We start from the raw sequence: 20,486 nt of genomic DNA, 5'->3' as shown, positions 1-20,486 counted from the left end.
TTGCGATATAAATATGGTGATATTAGAGTCATGCTAGTGGGTAGTTCTGGATTAGTAGAAATACTTGTGTTGAGCTTTGTGATTCTCGTAGCATGCACGTATGGTGAACTGTTATGTAACGAAGTCGGAGCATGAGGTATTTATTGATTATCTTCCTTATGAGTGGCGATCAGGGATGAGCGATGGTCTTTTCCTACCAATCTATCCCCCTAGGTGTAACATCCCAAATTTTCAATTTGGAATGTTATACATTAGATCATCCTGCATATCATATTTTATTTTGCATTTTGGTTGATCCTAGAAATTCTACGCAACACAATGACCCACGGAGAGAGTTGGGGATTTCGTTATTTTCATATTTGAGTTCTCTCAAATTTTGAGAATAGGATCATTTGATTTTATTTATTTTATCATCAATTATTTCTATTACAAAAATATGAGAGAGGGAATAAAATGAATTTCCCAAAATAAATAAATATTGAGGATTTAATAATAAAATCAAATAAGATTTTATTTCGGAGTTTTTCGGTGTTTTATTTGAATTTAGGAAAAATGTGCGTTTTCCAAAATTGCATTTAGAGCCCAAATAAATGTTCACCTTGTGCGGCTTGATTTTAGAAGCCCGTGAAAATTTATTTCGGAATTTTTGGAGTCCGTTTAGTATTTCTTTTTATTTTTCTTCCGAGCGGAATAATTAAAAAAACGAATCGACTTCGGGCCGTACCCGAGCGGGACACCGCCCGGGGGCAACCTTTAAATAGCGCCGCCCCGAGCCGCCCCAGCCCATCAGCCCTGCCTCGATCCGCGCACGCCGCCGGAGCCGCCGCCGCCGACGACGACGATCCCGCTGCCCGAGGTTCGTCGCGCCTTGTTCTCCGTGCCGAAAAAAAAGAAAAAAAAATTCGGCGTTCGTTTTTTTTTCTTTTTCTCGGATTAAATCCGTGATTTTTCTGATCGCGATTCCTGATCCCATTTTTGTTTTAGTTTAACTTTTCGCTCGTTTATCGGAATCAGGAGATTCAAGCGCCTAGGGATTCCTCTCGAAACCCTCTATTCTGATAACCAACTTAAACAAGATTTTGCTACTGTAAAATTTGCCCTAGATCCAAATTAGTTGAATGAAGTTGTTTTCTTTTGCCGTTTGTTTTTCGTTGTTTCGTTCGATTTGATTCTTTTTTCCAACCGGAGTTCTTAAGTTGAACCTTCTGGTTAGATCTCTTATTTGAGTTTTACCTGTGCATTAGATGAGTGCTTATTGTATGCTTGTTTGTTTGTCTGCGATAGAATACCAGGAGTGCGCCTCCTGTTACTTCGAATCGTTAGGTTTCGCGGATCATCAGCAAGGCAAGTAACACATTGATCATACCTTTTCTACTACCCAGTTTTATTGCATTAGATCAATCCTCACACATTGCATGATTAGGATCTAATTAAATTGTGGGATGGGAAGTAGATGAGGTAGTACCTATTACCTGTTTATTTTCAAATCTTTGGGAGTTACTTCTACGTTTGCTTATTATGCCATGCTATGCTAGTAGACGTGGATTGGGTGAGTGAAATCCATGACAGATGTGAGATTGTTAATTAATGGTTTATCTAAGGTGGCAACTTAAACACACATCTGGGTGGACTGAGGCGCCTGGGTGTTCCAGGACTTGCCTATTTTCTTTTGGACCGCCACCCAGGCTCAAAGGGATCATGAGACTATTCATACTAGAAACTTCCGTGTGTAGCCACAAGCTATTATGTGCTGTAGCATAGTTGACTAAGTTGTGCGAACTCTTACAGTGGTAGACTAGCAGATGTAGGGGATGTAGGTGGTATGGTCTACCCGATCGTAAGGTGCTAGCGCTTCTGAAAGACTATGTCTCGGTCATCCGTCTTCTCAAACACCCTGTAGTGCGAGAAAACAAACGGAGGCGATCGAGTCTTGTGGGGAAAAGTGCGCAAACCTCTGCAGAGTGTAATAAACTAATCATGGTTAGCCGTGTCCCTGGTTATGGACATCTTGAGTATCTAGTACTTGGATTTTCATGTGAATCTCAACATGTTACACTAAATTAATTTTTGTTGGGTTATGTTTAATGATGATGCTTAATTGGGATTGAGAATGTTGTCAACCATTCTCAATGTTTAACAACCACCATGATAGTAAATAAGATTATTCCTTTGAAGTAGGGAAAAATTGGCTTTACGCAAAACTGTAACCACAGAGCTTTCCACCAGCCAAATATGCATATAGTATAGCTGTTTCATTCCATTACTCTCTATGTGTTACATTGCCAGCATATTCCATGTGCTGACCCGTTTCGGGCTGCAACTTTAATGTTGCAGACTTTTCAGACGACGATTAAGGAGTTTTTAGGTCATGGTTCTATACTCAGTGATGCCGTTGGAGTTGATGGACTCACTTATCTTCCAAGCCTTCCACTGTTATCGTTATTAGATGGCCTTAAGCCATATTTATTGTAATAAGTTCTCGCTTGAGACACTCGATGTAATAAGTGTGTGATTGCTACTCTGCTATAAATCCTCCGAGTACTGTGTGGTGTTAGCATTACTGATCCAGGGATGACACCGGAGCACAGAGATCAGACTGTTTGAGGTCTGGTCGCTACAGAGATGGTATCAGAGCACACGCTTACTGTAGGACATGACCACTAAGCTAAAGACCTAGATCACTATTCACTCTCTTCTCTTCTGACCTCTCATCTTTTCTACTCTTTAGGATAGCGGATGCAAGGAACAAGTTCACACAACCGGATGAAGATACACCCTTTGGACGCCACTTGAAGGAAGTCACTAGATACCTGAATATAGGAGTACCAAGCTTCACGGGAACCTACAACGCCACTTTACCTAAAGAAGAGCGCTGGATGATTCAAGTTCAAGTTCCAGGAAGGACATTCATGCCAGTCACTGAGCCCATAGAGTTTTCTTTTGATGCACCAACTTGGAGTCTAGGAAAGAGCATGGCAGCTCACATCGCCATGGGACGCATTGGAGAAGTCTACCACAAGGATCTCAAGGATACTATCTACCAGATTTGTGGGCGCCGAGATGAACACTGGGAGATGTTCAGCACCAGGAAGGATAGATCAATCGCAGCTTTTATCCAGGAGCTAAACCAGCACATTCGACGACAGGAGAACCATATGTGCGCCGACATGATAGACCTGAAGAAGGCAAAGACTAGAATCAAGGAACTGGAGGAAGAAATCAAGGCTAGACGTGAAGATTATGAAGAGGAAATTGAAGTATTGGTGGAGAAGAATGACGACCTGATCAAGAAGATTGGAATATTTATGGGAGACCCTACGCCAGTAGATGAAGACGAAGAACCCCAGGAAATTAGCCCGGAAGACTACATCATCATCGACGGCACCGACTCGGAAGCAGATAGTAGCGATGATGACTATGTTGATGAAGCTGGAGCAGATATTATGGAGTCAACAACCGAAGAATATTTCTAGTAGACCACCTCATCAGTAGTAGTAGTCCACCATGTAAATATAGTAGTCCGAGCACTTTTGTGATAGTTAGATCGATTGTATGCCTTTGTTTGATTCAATGAAGTGAATTGTTTGCTTTTGCCTCATGTGCATATGGGTAGTGTTTTCTCTTTAGACCCCCTCTATTCTTATATCTCATCTTTTCTAAACCCTCAGATGCCTCCGAGACGTGACCCTGGATTTACCTTTCCACCGGAGCTCACCCAATTGATCCAGCAGCAGAACACATTGATGAAGTTGCTAGTCCAGAATCAGAATCAGGGGAACAACAACAACAACCCACCACCACCACCACCTGTTGACCACTTAGCCCGTTTTCTTAGGCTGAATCCGCCGGTGTTTTCCAGTAGCACCGAGCTGATAGTAGCAGATGATTGGTTCCGCAAGACAGCTAGGGAGTTGACCACAGCAGGATGCACAGATGCGGAGAAGGTGAAGTTTGCTGCACATCAGTTAGAAGGACCCGCAGTATCATGGTGGGAGAATTTCACAGCCACTTTCCCAGTAGACACTATCACATGGGACCAGTTTCAGCAGGCTTTTCGTACTGCACACGTTTCAGCAGGAGCTATGGCCATGAAGAAGCGTGAGTTTCGCAACTTGCGCCAAGGAGGAAGGACAGTTGGCCAGTATGTGGAGGAATTTAGTAAGCTAGCACGTTATGCCCCAGATGACATCGCTACGGATGCAGCTAAGCAGGAGAAGTTTCTGGAAGGACTAAATGATGAGTTCAGCATGCAGTTGATGGTAGCAACCTTCAACAACTACCAAGAGTTGGTAGATCGTGCTCTTATGATTGAAGGGAAGCAGCAGCAAATTGAGAATCGCAAGAGGAAGTATGGACAAGGAAAGTACAATTCAAGAGCTCAGCAGAAGCCACGTTTTACCCCTAGACTGGGAGGACATTTTCAGCATACCCATGGAGGAGGTAGCTCGCACAATCACAATGGCACCAAGAATGGTAATGGAAATGGAGGAAGCAACAGCCAGAACCGCACCAACCCCTCAACCCCAGCCAAGAAGGACCTAAGCCAAGTCACTTGCTTTAAGTGTTCAAGGACAGGACATTATGCCAATGAATGTCCTGAATTACAAAATGGAAATACCAATGGAAGTTCAGGGAAGAAGCCGAACCCTTTCAACAGGGGACAGGTGAACCACGTTACGGGGAGGAGGTTGAAGCTCAGCCCGATGCAGTAATAGGTAAGTTTTTGGTTAAGTCCGTTACTGCACTCGTTCTTTTTGATACTGGTGCATCGCATTCATACATCTCAAGGGGATTTGTGGATAAGTATAACCTACCAACCCAAGCCCTTAGGTCACCCATGTTAGTAACCTCGCCCGGAGCAGAGTATGTGGCTAGTCTATGGTGTGATCGGTTACCATTAAGGATTGGTAACTATGTTTTTCCCTCAGACCTAATAGTATTGGAATCTCAAGGATTGGATGTGATATTAGGCATGGATTGGTTATCAAAGTATGAAGGGAATATTGAATGTGATAGTAAGTCAATTTTGCTTACCACCCCAGAAGGGAGAAGGATCAAGTATATATCCCGGCATGTGCCAAAGAGGACTCAAGTGAATTGCCTAACAGGAGTTGTGCAGGAGGAAGTACCAGTGGTAAGGGATTTCCCTGATGTATTTCCAGAGGAGTTGCCAGGCATGCCACCGGATAGAGATATTGAGTTTTTGATTGAGCTATTGCTAGGCACAGGGCCAATATTAAAGAGACCATATAGGATGCCAGCAAAGGATTTGGTGGAAATTAAGAAGCAGATTAAGGAGTTACTAGATAAAGGATATATTCGCCCAAGTTCTTCACCTTGGGGATCGCCAGTACTTCTAGTGGAGAAGAAGCATGGATCGTTAAGGATGGTTGTTGATTATCGAGGATTGAATCAAGTAACGATCAAGAACAAGTACCCACTACCGATGATCAATGATCTGTTTGATCGATTGCAAGGAGCTAAGGTATTTTCCAAGATCGATCTGCGATCAGGATACCACCAGTTGAAGATTCGAGAACAGGATATTCCGAAGACAGCTTTTACCACCAGGTATGGGCTGTACGAGTATACCGTTATGTCATTTGGTCTGACTAACGCACCTGCCTATTTTATGAACATGATGAACAAAGTGTTTATGGAGTTTTTGGATAAGTTCGTCGTAGTGTTCATTGATGATATCCTAGTCTACCTGAAGAATGAAGAGGAGCATAAGGAGCATTTGCGTTTGGTACTTGGAAAGCTCAGAGAACATCAATTATATGCCAAGTTCAGCAAATGTGAGTTTTGGTTGAAGGAAGTAGGATTCCTCGGACACGTTATATTAGGAGAAGGTATAGTAGTAGATCCCGCTAAAGTTGAAACCGTGACGAAGTGGGAAGCCCCAACAACAGTTGGAGAGATCCGGAGTTTCCTTGGACTCGCAGGATACTACCGAAGATTTATTGAGAATTTCTCAAAGATTGCGAAGCCTATGACTGAGTTGTTGAAGAAAGATACCAAGTTCATATGGACAGAGGAATGTGAGGCTAGTTTCCAGGAGTTGAAGAAATGTTTGGTTACCTCACCAGTGTTGATTTTGCCAGACCAGACCAAAGATTATGAGGTGTATTGTGACGCTTCACGTCGAGGACTTGGAGCAGTGCTTATGCAGGAAGGGAGAGTTGTTTCATATGCCTCAAGACAACTGAAGCCTCATGAGTTGAATTATGCTACGCATGATTTGGAGTTAGCAGCCGTAGTGCATGCTTTGAAAACACGGAGACATTTTCTCATTGGAAACCATTGTGAGGTGTACACGGTCATAAGAGTTTGAAGTACATTTTCACACAGAAGGAGTTAAACCTCAGACAAAGGAGATGGTTGGAGCTTATCAAGGATTATGATATGAAATTGCATTATCACCCCGGAAAGGGTAATGTATTAGCTGACGCATTAAGCCGTAAGAGCCATGTCAATACATTAATGACGGGAGGAATACCAAGGGAGTTAGCCAAAAATCTTCGTGAACTATGTTTGGAAATAGTTCCGAGAGGCTATGTAGCAGCATTGGAGATTCAGTCAACCTTGATGGATAAAATCAGGGAAGCTCAGAAAGCTGACAAAGAGATTGCCACTATAAAGGAGAAACTGAGCAAAGGAAAAGCTAAAGGATTTCGTGAGGATGAGCACGACACCCTATGGTTTGAAGACCGTGTCTACGTGCCCAATGACCCGGAGATCAGGAAATTGATTTTGCAAGAGGCACACGACTCACCGTATTCAATTCACCCAGGAAATACCAAGATGTATCTGGATTTGAAGGATATTTTCTGGTGGACCGAAATGAAGAAGGATATAGCGGAGTATGTAGCAGTTTGTGATGTATGTCAGAGAGTAAAGGCAGAGCATCAGAAGCCAGCAGGATTGTTACAACCATTGCCGATACCCGAATGGAAGTGGGATAAGCTAGGCATGGATTTTATCACGGGATTGCCCAGGACTCGTTCAGGCTATGACTCGATTTGGGTTGTAGTTGATCGATTGACGAAGGTAGCTCATTTCATCCCGGTGAAGACCAATTACACCAGTGATAAGTTGGCAAAGATATACATGACCAGGATCGTATGTCTGCATGGAGTTCCAAGGAGTATCATATCGGATAAAGGAACCCAATTTACCTCAAAGTTCTGGAAGCAGTTGCATGAAACTTTGGGAACCAGGATAGAATTCAGTATAGCTTTTCATCCACAGACAGATGGACAAACCGAGAGAGTCAATCAGATTTAGGAGGATATGCTGAGAGCTTATGCGCTAGATTATGGATCTAGTTGGGACGATAATTTGCCATATGCAGAGTTCTCTTACAACAACAATTACCAAACCAGTTTCAAGATGGCCCCTTTCGAAGCCTTGTATGGAAGGAGGTGCAGGACACCGTTGTCATGGGATGAAGTTGGAGACCGCCAGTTGTTTGGACCTGACTTGATTAAGGAGTCTGAACAGAAGGTGAAATTGATTCGCGATAGGCTCAAGGTAGCCTAGTACAGACATAAGAGTTATGCGGATTCTAAACGCAAGGAGATAGTTTACGAAGTCGGAGACAGAGCTTATCTTCGAGTAACTCCACTTTGGGGAACAAAGCGTTTTGGAGTTAAAGGGAAGTTAGCGCCACGATTTGTAGGACCATATCGAGTTTTGGAGCGTATGGGAGAAGTGGCCTACAAGTTGGAATTGCCCAAAGGATTGTTAGGAGTACATGATGTGTTCCACGTTTCTCAGTTAAAGAAATGTCACGCGGAGATGGCTGACATACCGATGAGAGGCATAGTGCCATTGGAAACTATTCAGTTGGATAACGATTTGACCTACGAGGAGAAACCAGTTAAGATTCTCGAGTTTGCTAGTCGACTTACTCGCAGCAAGGTTATCAAGTTTTGCAAAGTTCAGTGGAGCCACCACTCAGAGGATGAAGCCACCTGGGAGCGAGAGGAAGATTTGCTCAAAGACCATCCTCGCCTATTTTCTAGCCAACCCGAATCTCGAGGGCGAGATTCATCTTAAGGGGGGTAGGTTTGTAACATCCGAAATTTTCAATTTGGAATGTTATACATTAGATCATCATGCGTATCATATTTTATTTTGCATTTTGGTTGATCCTAGAAATTCTATGCAACTCAATGACCCACGGAGAGAGTTGGGGATTTCATTATTTTCATATTTGAGTTCTCTCAAATTTTGAGAATAGGATCATTTGATTTTATTTATTTTATCATCAATTATTTCTATTACAAAAATATGAGAGAGGGAATAAATGACTTTCCCAAAATAAAGAAATATTGAGGATTTAATAATAAAATCAAATAAGATTTTATTTCGGAGTTTTTCGGTGTTTTATTTGAATTTAGGAAAAATGTGCGTTTTTCAAAATTGCATTTAGGGCCCAAATAAATGTTCACCTTGTGCGGATTGATTTTAGAAGCCCGTGAAAATTTATTTCGGAATTTTTGGAGTCCGTTTAGTATTTCTTTTTATTTTTCTTCCGAGCGGAATAATTAAAAAAACGAACCGACTTCTGGCCGTACCCGAGCGGGACACCGCCCGGGGGCAGCCTTTAAATAGCGCCGCCCAGCCCATCAGCCCCGCCTCGATCCACGCGCGCCGCCGGAGCCGCCGCCGCCGCCAACGATCCCGCCGCCCGAGGTTCGTCACGCCTCATTTTCCATGCCGAAAAAAAAGAAAAAAATATTCGGCGTTCGTCGTTTTTCTTTTTCTCGGATTAAATCCGCGATTTTTCTGATCACGATTCCTGATCCGATTTTCGTTTTAGTTTAACTTTTCGCTCGTTTATCGGAATCAGGCGATTCAAGCGCCTAGCGATTCCTCTCGAAACCCTCTATTCTGATAACCAACTTAAACAAGATTTTGCTACTGTAAAATTTGCCCTAGATCCAGATTAGTAGAACGAAGTTCTTTTCTTTCGCCGTTCGTTTTTCGTTGCTTCGTTCGATTTGATTCTTTTTGCCAACCGGAGTTTTTAAGTTGAACCTTCTGGTTAGATCTCTTATTTGAGTTTTACCTATGCATTAGATGAGTTCTTATTGTATGCTTGTTTGTTTGTCTGCGATAGAATACCCGGAGTGCGCCGCTTGTTACTTCGAATCGTTAGGTTTCGCGGATCATCAGCAAGGCAAGTAACACTTTGATCATACCTTTTCTACTACCCAGTTTTATTGCATTAGATCAATCCTCACACATTGCAATATTAGGATCTAACTAAATTGTGGGATGGGAAGTAGATGAGGTAGCACCTATTACCTGTTTATTTTCAAACCTTTGGGAGTTACTTCTACGTTTTCTTATTATGCCATGCTATGCTAGTAGACGTGGATTGGGTGAGTGAAATCCATGACAGATGTGAGATTGTTAATTAATGGTTTATCTAAGGTGGCAACTTAAACACACATCTGGGTGGATTGAAGCACCTGGGTATTCCAGGACTTGCCTATTTTCTTTTGGACCGCCACCCAGGCTTAAAGGGATCATGAGACTATTCATACTAGAAACTTCTGTGTGCAGCCACAAGCTATTATGGGCTCTAGCATAGTTGACTGATTTGTGCGAACTCTTACAGTGGTAGACTAGCAGATGTAGGGGATGTAGGTGGTATGGTCTACCCGATCATAAGGTGCTAGCACTTCTGAAAGACTATGTCTCGGTCATCCGTCTTCTCAAACACCCTGTAGTGCGAGAAAACAAATGGAGGCGATCGAGTCTTGTGGGGAAAAGTGCGCAAACCTCTGCAGAGTGTAATAAACTAATCATGGTTAGCCGTGTCCCCGGTTATGGACATCTTGAGTATCTAGTACTTGGATTTTCATGTGAATCTCAACATGTTACACTAAATTAATTTTTGTTGGGTTATGTTTAATGATGATGCTTAATTGGGATTGAGAATGCTGTCAACCATTCTCAATGTTTAACAACCACCATGATAGTAAATAAATTTATTCCTTTGAAGTAGGGAAAAAATGGCTTTACGCAAAACTGTAACCATAGAGCTTTCCACCAGCCAAATATGCATATAGTATAGCTGTTTCATTCCATTACTCTCTATGTGTTACATTGCCAGCATATTCCATGTGCTGACCCGTTTCGGGCTGCAACGTTAATGTTGCAGACTTTTCAGACGACGATTAAGGAGTTTTTAGGTCATGGTTCTATACTCAGTGATGCCGTTGGTGTTGATGGACTCACTTATCTTCCAAGCCTTCCGCTGTTATCGTTATTAGATGGCCTTAAGCCATATTTATTGTAATAAGTTCTCGCAAGAGACACTCAATGTAATAAGTGTGTGATTGCTACTCTGCTATAAATCCTCCGAGTACTGTGTGGTGTTAGCATTACTGATCCAGGGATGACACCGGAGCACAGAGATCAGACTGTTTGAGGTCTGGTCGCTACAGAGATGGTATCAGAGCACACGCTTACTGTAGGACACGACCACTAAGCTAAAGACCTAGATCACTATTCACTCTCTTCTCTTCTGACCTCTCATCTTTTCTACTCTTTAGGATGGCGGATGCAAGGAACAAGTTCACACAACCGGATGAAGATACACCCTTTCGACGCCACTTGAAGGAAGTCACTAGATACCTGAATATAGGAGTACCAAGCTTCACGGGAACCTACAACGCCACTTTACCTAAAGAAGAGCGCTGGATGATTCAAGTTCAAGTTCCAGGAAGGACATTCATGCCAGTCACTGAGCCCATAGAGTTTTCTTTTGATGCACCAACTTGGAGTCTAGGAAAGAGCATGGCAGCTCACATCGCCATGGGACGCATTGGAGAAGTCTACCACAAGGATCTCAAGGATACTATCTACCAGATTTGTGGGCGCCGAGATGAACACTGGGAGATGATCAGCACCAGGAAGGATAGATCAATCGCAGCTTTTATCCAGGAGCTAAACCAGCACATTTGACGACAGGAGAACCAGATGTGCACCGACATGATAGACCTGAAGAAGGCAAAGACTAGAATCAAGGAACTGGAGGAAGAAATCAAGGCTACACGTGAAGATTATGAAGAGGAAATTGAAGTATTGGTGGAGAAGAATGATGACCTGATCAAGAAGATTGGAATATTTATGGGAGACCCTACGCCAGTAGATGAAGACGAAGAACCCCAGGAAATTAGCCCGGAAGACTACATCATCATCGACAGCACTGACTCGGAAGCAGATAGTAGCGATGATGACTATGTTGATGAAGCTGGAGCAGATATTATGGAGTCAACAACCAAAGAATATTTCTAGTAGACCACCTCATCAGTAGTAGTAGTCCACCATGTAAATATAGTAGTCCGAGCACTTTTGCGATAGTTAGATCGATTGTATGCCTTTGTTTGATTGAATGAAGTGAATTGTTTGCTTTTGCCTCATGTGCATATGGGTAGTGTTTTCTCTTTAGACCCCCTCTATTCTTATATCTCATCTTTTCTAAACCCTCAGATGCCTCTGAGACGTGACCCCGGATTTACCTTTCCACCGGAGCTCACCTAGTTGATCCAGCAGCATAACACATTGATGAAGTTGCTAGTCCAGAATCAGAATCAGGGGAACAACAACAACAACCCACCACCACCACCACCTGTTGACCACTTAGCCCGTTTTCTTAGGCTGAATCCGCCAGTGTTTTCCAGTAGCACCGAGCTGATAGTAGCAGATGATTGGCTCCGCAAGACAGCTAGGGAGTTGACCACAGCAGGATGCACAGATGCGGAGAAGGTGAAGTTTGCTGCACATCAGTTAGAAGGACCCGCGGCATCATGGTGGGAGAATTTCACAGCCACTTTCCCAGTAGACACTATCACATGGGACCAGTTTCAGCAGGCTTTTCGTACTGCACATGTTTCAGCAGGAGCTATGGCCATGAAGAAGCGTGAGTTTCGCAACTTGCGCCAAGGAGGAAGGACAGTTGGCCAGTATGTGGAGGAATTTAGTAAGCTAGCACGTTATGCCCCAAATGACATCGCTACAGATGCAGCTAAGCAGGAGAAGTTTCTGGAAGGACTAAATGATGAGTTCAGCATGCAGTTGATGGTAGCAACCTTCAACAACTACCAGGAGTTGGTAGATCGTGCTCTTATGATTGAAGGGAAGCAGCAGCAAATTGAGAATCGCAAGAGGAAGTATGGACAAGGAAAGTACAATTCAAGAGCTCAACAGAAGCCACGTTTTACCCCTAGACCGGGAGGACATTTTTAGCATACCCATGGAGGAGGTAGCTCGCACAATCACAATGGCACCAAGAATGGTAATGGAAATGGAGGAAGCAACGGCCAGAACCGCACCAACCCCTCAACCCCAGCCAAGAAGGACCTAAGCCAAGTCACTTGCTTTAAGTGTTCGAGGACAGGACATTATGCCAATGAATGTCCTGAATTACAAAATGGAAATACCAATGGAAGTTCAGGGAAGAAGCCGGACCCTTTCAACAGGGGACAGGTGAACCACGTTATGGGGAGGAGGTTGAAGCTCAGCCCGATGCAGTAATAGGTAAGTTTTTGGTTAAGTCAGTTACTACACTCGTTCTTTTTGATACTGGTGCATCGCATTCATACATCTCAAGGGGATTTGTGGATAAGTATAACCTACCAACCCAAGCCCTTAGGTCACCCATGTTAGTAACCTCGCCCGGAGCAGAGAATGTGGCTAGTCTATGGTGTGATCGGTTACCATTAAGGATTGGTAACTATGTTTTTCCCTCAGACCTAATAGTATTGGAATCTCAAGGATTGGATGTGATATTAGGCATGGATTGGTTATCAAAGTATGAAGGGAATATTGAATGTGCTAGTAAGTCAATTTTGCTTACCACCCCAGAAGGGAGAAGGATCAAGTATGTATCCCGGCATGTGCCAAAGAGGACTCAAGTGAATTGCCTAACAGGAGTTGTGCAGGAGGAAGTACCAGTGGTAAGGGATTTCCCTGATGTATTTCCAGAGGAGTTGCCAGGCATGCCACCGGATAGAGATATTGAGTTTTTGATTGAGCTATTGCCAGGCACAGGGCCAATATTAAAGAGACCATATAGGATGCCAGCAAAGGATTTGGTGGAAATTAAGAAGCAGATTAAGGAGTTACTAGATAAAGGATATATTCGCCCAAGTTCTTCACCTTGGGGATCGCCAGTACTTCTAGTGGAGAAGAAGCATGGATCGTTAAGGATGGTTGTTGATTATCGAGGATTGAATGAAGTAACGATCAAGAACAAGTACCCACTACCGATGATCAATGATCTGTTTGATCGATTGCAAGGAGCTAAGGTATTTTCCAAGATCGATCTGCGATCAGGATACCACCAGTTGAAGATTCGAGAACAGGATATTCTGAAGATAGCTTTTACCATCAGGTATGGGCTGTACGAGTATACCGTTATGTCATTTGGTCTGACTAACGCACCTGCCTATTTTATGAACATGATGAACAAAGTGTTTATGGAGTTTTTGGATAAGTTCGTCGTAGTGTTCATTGATGATATCCTAGTCTACTCGAAGAATGAAGAGGAGCATAAGGAGCATTTGCGTTTGGTACTTGGAAAGCTCAGAGAACATCAATTATATGCCAAGTTCGGCAAATGTGAGTTTTGGTTGAAGGAAGTAGGATTCCTCGGACATGATATATCAGGAGAAGGTATAGCAGTAGATCCCGCTAAAGTTGAAACCGTGACCAAGTGGGAAGCCCCAACAACAGTTGGAGAGATCCGGAGTTTCCTTGGACTCGCAGGATACTACCGGAGATTTATTGAGAACTTCTCAAAGATTGCGAAGCCTATGACTGAGTTGTTGAAGAAAGATACCAAGTTCATATGGACAGAGGAATGTGAGGCTAGTTTCCAGGAGTTGAAGAATCGTTTGGTTACCTCACCAGTGTTGATTGTGCCAGACCAGACCAAAGATTATGAGGTGTATTGTGACGCTTCACGTCGAGGACTTGGAGCAGTGCTTATGCAGGAAGGGAGAGTTGTTTCATATGCCTCAAGACAACTGAAGCCTCATGAGTTGAATTATGCTACGCATGATTTGGAGTTAGCAGCCGTAGTGCATGCTTTGAAAACATGGAGACATTTTCTCATTGGAAACCATTGTGAGGTGTACACGGATCACAAGAGTTTGAAGTACATTTTCACACAGAAGGAGTTAAACCTCAGACAAAGGAGATGGTTGGAGCTTATCAAGGATTATGATATGAAATTGCATTATCACCCCGGAAAGGCTAATGTAGTAGCTGACGCATTAAGCCATAAGAGCCATGTCAATACATTAATGACGGGAGGAATACCAAGGGATTGAGCCGAAAATCTTCATGAACTATGTTTGGAAATAGTTCCGAGAGGCTATGTAGCAGCATTGGAGATTCAGTCAACCTTGATGGATAAAATCAGGGAAGCTTAGAAAGCTGACAAAGAGATTGCCACTATAAAGGAGAAACTGAGCAAAGGAAAAGCTAAAGGATTTCGTGAGGATGAGCACGACACCCTATGGTTTGAAGACCGTGTCTACGTGCCCAATGACCCGGAGATCAGGAAATTGATTTTGCAAGAGGCACACGACTCACCGTATTCAATTCACCCTGGAAATACCAAGATGTATCTGGATTTGAAGGATATTTTCTGGTGGACCGAAATGAAGAAGGATATAGCGGAGTATGTAGCAGTTTGTGATGTATGTCAGAGAGTAAAGGCAGAGCATCAGAAGCCAGCAGGATTGTTACAACCATTGCCGATACCCGAATGGAAGTGGGATAAGCTAGGCATGGATTTTATCACGGGATTGCCCAGGACTCGTTCAGGCTATGACTCGATTTGGGTTGTAGTTGATCGATTGACGAAGGTAGCTCATTTCATCTCGGTGAAGACCAATTACACCAGTGATAAGTTGGCAAAGATATACATGACCAGGATCGTATGTCTGCATGGAGTTCCAAGGAGTATCATATCGGATAGAGGAACCCAATTTACCTCAAAGTTCTGGAAGCAGTTGCACGAAACTTTGGGAACCAGGATAGAATTCAGTACAGCTTTTCATCCACAGACAGATGGACAGACCGAGAGAGTCAATCAGATTTAGGAGGATATGCTGAGAGCTTGTGCGCTAGATTATGGATCTAGTTGGGACGATAATTTTCCATATGCAGAGTTCTCTTACAACAACAATTACCAAACCAGTTTAAAGATGGCCCCTTTCGAAGCCTTGTACGGAAGGAGGTGCAGGACACCGTTGTCATGGGATGAAGTTGGAGACCGCCAGTTGTTTGGACCTGACTTTATTAAGGAGTCTGAACAGAAGGTGAAATTGATTCGCGATAGGCTCAAGGTAGCCAAGTCCAGACATAAGAGTTATGCGGATTCTAAATGCAAGGAGACAGTTTATGAAGTCGGAGACAGAGCTTATCTTCGAGTAACTCTACTTTGGGGAACAAAGCGTTTTGGAGTTAAAGGGAAGTTAGCGCCACGATTTGTAGGACCATATCGAGTTTTGGAGCGTATGGGAGAAGTGTCCTACAAGTTGGAATTGCCCGAAGGATTGTTAGGAGTACATGATGTGTTCCACGTTTCTCAGTTAAAGAAATGTCATGTGGAGATGGCTGACATACCGTTGAGAGGCACAGTGCCATTGGAAACTATTCAGTTGGATAACGATTTGACCTACGAGGAGAAACCAGTTAAGATTCTCGAGTTTGCTAGTCGACTTACTCGCAACAAGGTTATCAAGTTTTGCAAAGTTCAGTGGAGCCACCACTCAGAGGATGAAGCCACCTGGGAGCGAGAGGAAGATTTGCTCAAAGACCATCCTCGCCTATTTTCTAGCCAACCCGAATCTCGAGGGCGAGATTCATCTTAAGGGGGGGGGTAGGTTTGTAACATCCCAAATTTTCAATTTGGAATGTTATACATTAGATCATCATGCATATCATATTTTATTTTGCATTTTGGTTGATCCTAGAAATTCTACGCAACTCAATGACCCACGGAGAGAGTTGGGGATTTCATTATTTTCATATTTGAGTTCTCTCAAATTTTGAGAATAGGATCATTTGATTTTATTTGTTTTATCATCAATTATTTCTATTACAAAAATATGAGAGAGGGAATAAATGACTTTCCCAAAATAATGAAATATTGAGGATTTAATAGTAAAATCAAATAAGATTTTATTTCGAAGTTTTTTGGTGTTTTATTTGAATTTAGGAAAAATGTGCGTTTTTCAAAATTGCATTTAGGGCCCAAATAAAGGTTCACCTTGTGCGGCTTGATTTTAGAAGCCCGTGAAAATTTATTTCGGAATTTTTGGAGTCCGTTTAGTATTTCTTTTTATTTTTCTTCCGAGCGGAATAATTAAAAAAACGAACCGACTTCCGGCCGTACCCGAGCGGGACACCGCCCGGGGGCAGCCTTTAAATAGTGCCGCCCAGCCCATCACGCCTCGTTTTCCATGCCGAAAAAAAAGAAAAAAAAATCGGCGTTCGTCGTTTTTCTTTTTCTCGGATTAAATCCGTGATTTTTCTGATCACGAATCCTGATCCGATTTTCGTTTTAGTTTAACTTTTCGCTCGTTTATCAGAATCAGGCGATTCAAGCGCCTAGGGATTCGTCTCGAAACCCTCTATCCCGATAACCAACTTAAACAAGATTTTGCTACTATAAAATTTGCCCTAGATCCAGATTAGTAGAACGAAGTTGTTTTCTTTCGCCGTTTGTTTTTCATTGCTTCGTTCGATTTGATTCTTTTTGCCAACCGGAGTTCTTAAGTTGAACCTTCTGGTTAGATCTCTTATTTGAGTTTTACCTGTGCATTAGACGAGTGCTTATTGTATGCTTGTTTTTTTGTCTGCGATAGAATAATCGGAGTGCGCTGCCAGTTACTTCGAATCGTTAGGTTTCGCGGATCATCAGCAAGGCAAGTAACACTTTGATCATACCTTTTCTACTACCCAGTTTTATTGCATTAGATCAATCCTCACACATTGCATGATTAGGATCTAATTAAATTGTGGGATGGGAAGTAGATGAGGTAGTACCTATTACCTGTTTATTTTCAAATCTTTGGGAGTTACTTCTACGTTTGCTTATTATGCCATGCTATGCTAGTAGACGTGGATTGGGTGAGTGAAATCCATGACAGATGTGAGATTGTTAATTAATGGTTTATCTAAGGTGGCAACTTAAACACACATCTGGGTGGACTGAGGCGCCTGGGTATTCCAGGACTTGCCTATTTTCTTTTGGACCGCCACCCAGGCTCAAAGGGATCATGAGACTATTCATACTAGAAACTTCCGTGTGTAGCCACAAGCTATTATGTGCTCTAGCATAGTTGACTAAGTTGTGCGAACTCTTACAGTGGTAGACTAGCAGATGTAGGGGATGTAGGTGGTATGGTCTACCCGATCATAAGGTGCTAGCGCTTCTGAAAGACTATGTCTCTGTCATCCGTCTTCTCAAACACCCTGTAGTGCGAGAAAACAAACGGAGGTGATCGAGTCTTGTGGGGAAAAGTGCGCAAACCTCTGCAGAGTGTAATAAACTAATCATGGTTAGCCGTGTCCCCGGTTATGGACATCTTGAGTATCTAGTACTTGGATTTTCATGTGAATCTCAACATGTTACACTAAATTAATTTTTGTTGGGTTATGTTTAATGATGATGCTTAATTGGGATTGAGAATGCTGTCAACCATTCTCAATGTTTAACAACCACCATGATAGTAAATAAATTTATTCCTTTGAAGTAGGGGAAAATTGGCTTTACGCAAAACTGTAACTATAGAGCTTTCCACCAGCCAAATATGCATATAGTATAGCTGTTTCATTCCATTACTCTCTATGTGTTACATTGCCAGCATATTCCATGTGCTGACCCGTTTCGGGCTACAACATTAATGTTGCAGACTTTCCAGACGACGATTAAGGAGTTTTTAGGTCATGGTTCTATACTCAATGATGCCGTTGGAGTTGATGGACTCACTTATCTTCCAAGCCTTCCGCTGTTATCGTTATTATATGGCCTTAAGCCATATTTATTGTAATAAGTTCTCCCTTGAGACACTCGATGTAATAAGTGTGTGATTGCTACTCTGCTATAAATCCTCCGAGTACTGTGTGGTGTCAGCATTACTGATCCAGGGATGACACCGGAGCACAGAGATCAGACTGTTTGAGGTCTGGTCGCTACACTAGGAGCATGCGCGTAGTACTTTGTTTTGATGACTAATAGATTTTTGCAATAAGTATGTGAGTTCTTTATGACTAATGTTGAGTCCATGGATTATACGCACTCTCACCCTTCCATCACTGCTAGCCTCTTCGGTACCGTGCATTGCCCTTTCTCACCTCGAGAGTTGGTGCAAACTTCGCCGGTGCATCCAAACCCCGTGATACGATACCCTCTATCACACATAAGCCTCCTTATATCTTCCTCAAAACAGCCACCATGCCTACCTATCATGGCATTTCCATAGCCATTCCTAGATGTATTGCCATGAAATTTCCATCATCATCATATACATGACTTGAGCATTCATTGTCATATTGCTTTGCATGATCATAAGATAGCTAGCATGATGTTTTCATGGCTTGTCCGTTTTTTGATGTCATTGCTACGCTAGATCATTACACATCCCGGTACACCGCTGGAGGCATTCATATAGAGTCATATTTTGTTCTAGTATCGAGTTGTAATATTGAGTTGTAAGTAAATAAAAGTGTGATGATCATCATTATTAGACCATTGTCCCAGTGAGGAAAGGATGATGGAAGCTATGATTCCCTCACAAGTTGGGATGAGTCTCTGGACTTTACAAAAAAATAAAATAGGCCAAAGAAGCCCACAAAAAAAGAGGCCAAAGAAGCCCACCAAAAAAGAGAAAAAAAGAGAAAAAATATAAAAAATAAGAGAAAAGAGAGAAGGGACAATGTTACTATCCTTTTACCACACTTGTGCTTCAGAGTAGCACCATGTTCTTCATATAGAGAGTCTCTTGAGTTATCACTTCCATATAGTAGTGGGAATTTTTCATTATAGAACTTGGCTTGTATATTCCGATGATGGGCCTCCTCAAATGCCCGAGGTCTTCATGAGCAAGCAAGTTGGATGCATACCCACTTAGTTTTCAGTTTGAGCTTTCATACACTTATAGCTCTTAGTGCATCCGTTGCATGGCAATCCCTAATCCTCGCATTGACATCAATTGATGGGCATCTCCATAGCCCATTGATTAGCCGCGTCGATGTGAGACTTTCTTCCTTTTTATCTTCTCCACACAACCTCCACCATCATATTCTATTCCACCTATAGTGCTATGTGCATGGCTCACGCTCATGTATTGCGTGAAAGTTGAAAAGGTTTGAGAACATCAAAAGTATGAAACAATTGCTTGGCTTGTCATCAGGGTTGTGCATGATTTGAATACTTTGTGTGGTGAAGATGGAGCATAGCCAGACCATATGATTGTGTAGGGATAACTTTCTTTGGCCTGGTTATTTTGAAAAGACATGATTGCTTTATTAGTAGGCTTGAAGTATTATTGTTTTTATGTCAAATGATAGACTATTGCTTTGAATCACTCATATCTTAATATTCATGCCATGATTAGATTTGTGATCAAAATTATGCTAGGTAGCATTCCACATCAAAAAAATATCTTTTTTATCATTTACCTACTCGAGGACGAGCAGTAATTAAGCTTGGGGATGCTGATACGTCTCCGTCGTATCTGTAATTTTTGATTGTTCCATGCCAATAGTCTACAACTTTCATATACTTTTGGCAATTTTTTATACTATTTTTCGGGACTAACATATTGATCCAGTGCCCAGTGACAGTTCCTGTTTGTTGCATGTTTTATGTTTCGCAGAAAACCCATATCAAACGGAATCCAAACGGAATAAAAATGGACGGAGAATATTTTTGGAATATTTGGAGAATATGGGAAGAAAATCAATGCGAGATGGTGCCCGAGGGTGGCACGAGGCAGGGGGCACGCCCCACCCCCTGGGCGCGCCCCTGACCCTCGTGGGCCCCCCATAAGGCAATTAATGCTCTTCTTCGGCCACAAGAAAGCTAATTTTCAGAAGAAGAAAAATCTCGGCGAAGGTTTCAATCCAACCAGAGTTACAGATCTCCATATATATATATAAAACGATGAAAGGGCAGAATACCATAGCACAGAAACAGAGAGAGACAGATCCAATCTCGGAGGGGCTCTCGCCCCTCCCATGCCATGGAGGCCAAGGACCAGAGGGGTCGGTGGAGCTGCGAGGGGCCCATGAGGGTGGGGGCGCGCCCAGGGGGGCAAGTGCGCCTCCCTGCCTCGTGGCCGCCTCGCTTCTTTCTTGACGTCTACTCCAAGTCGCCTGGATCACGTTTGTTCCAAAAATAACTCTCCCGAAGTTTTCATTCCGTTTGGATTCTGTTTGATATTCCT

This window comes from Triticum urartu, chromosome 4A (assembly GCF_056163025.1).
Source record: "Triticum urartu cultivar PI428250 chromosome 4A, HENAU_Tu73, whole genome shotgun sequence".
Lineage (NCBI taxonomy): Eukaryota > Viridiplantae > Streptophyta > Magnoliopsida > Poales > Poaceae > Triticum > Triticum urartu.
This window is presented reverse-complemented; position numbering follows the sequence as displayed.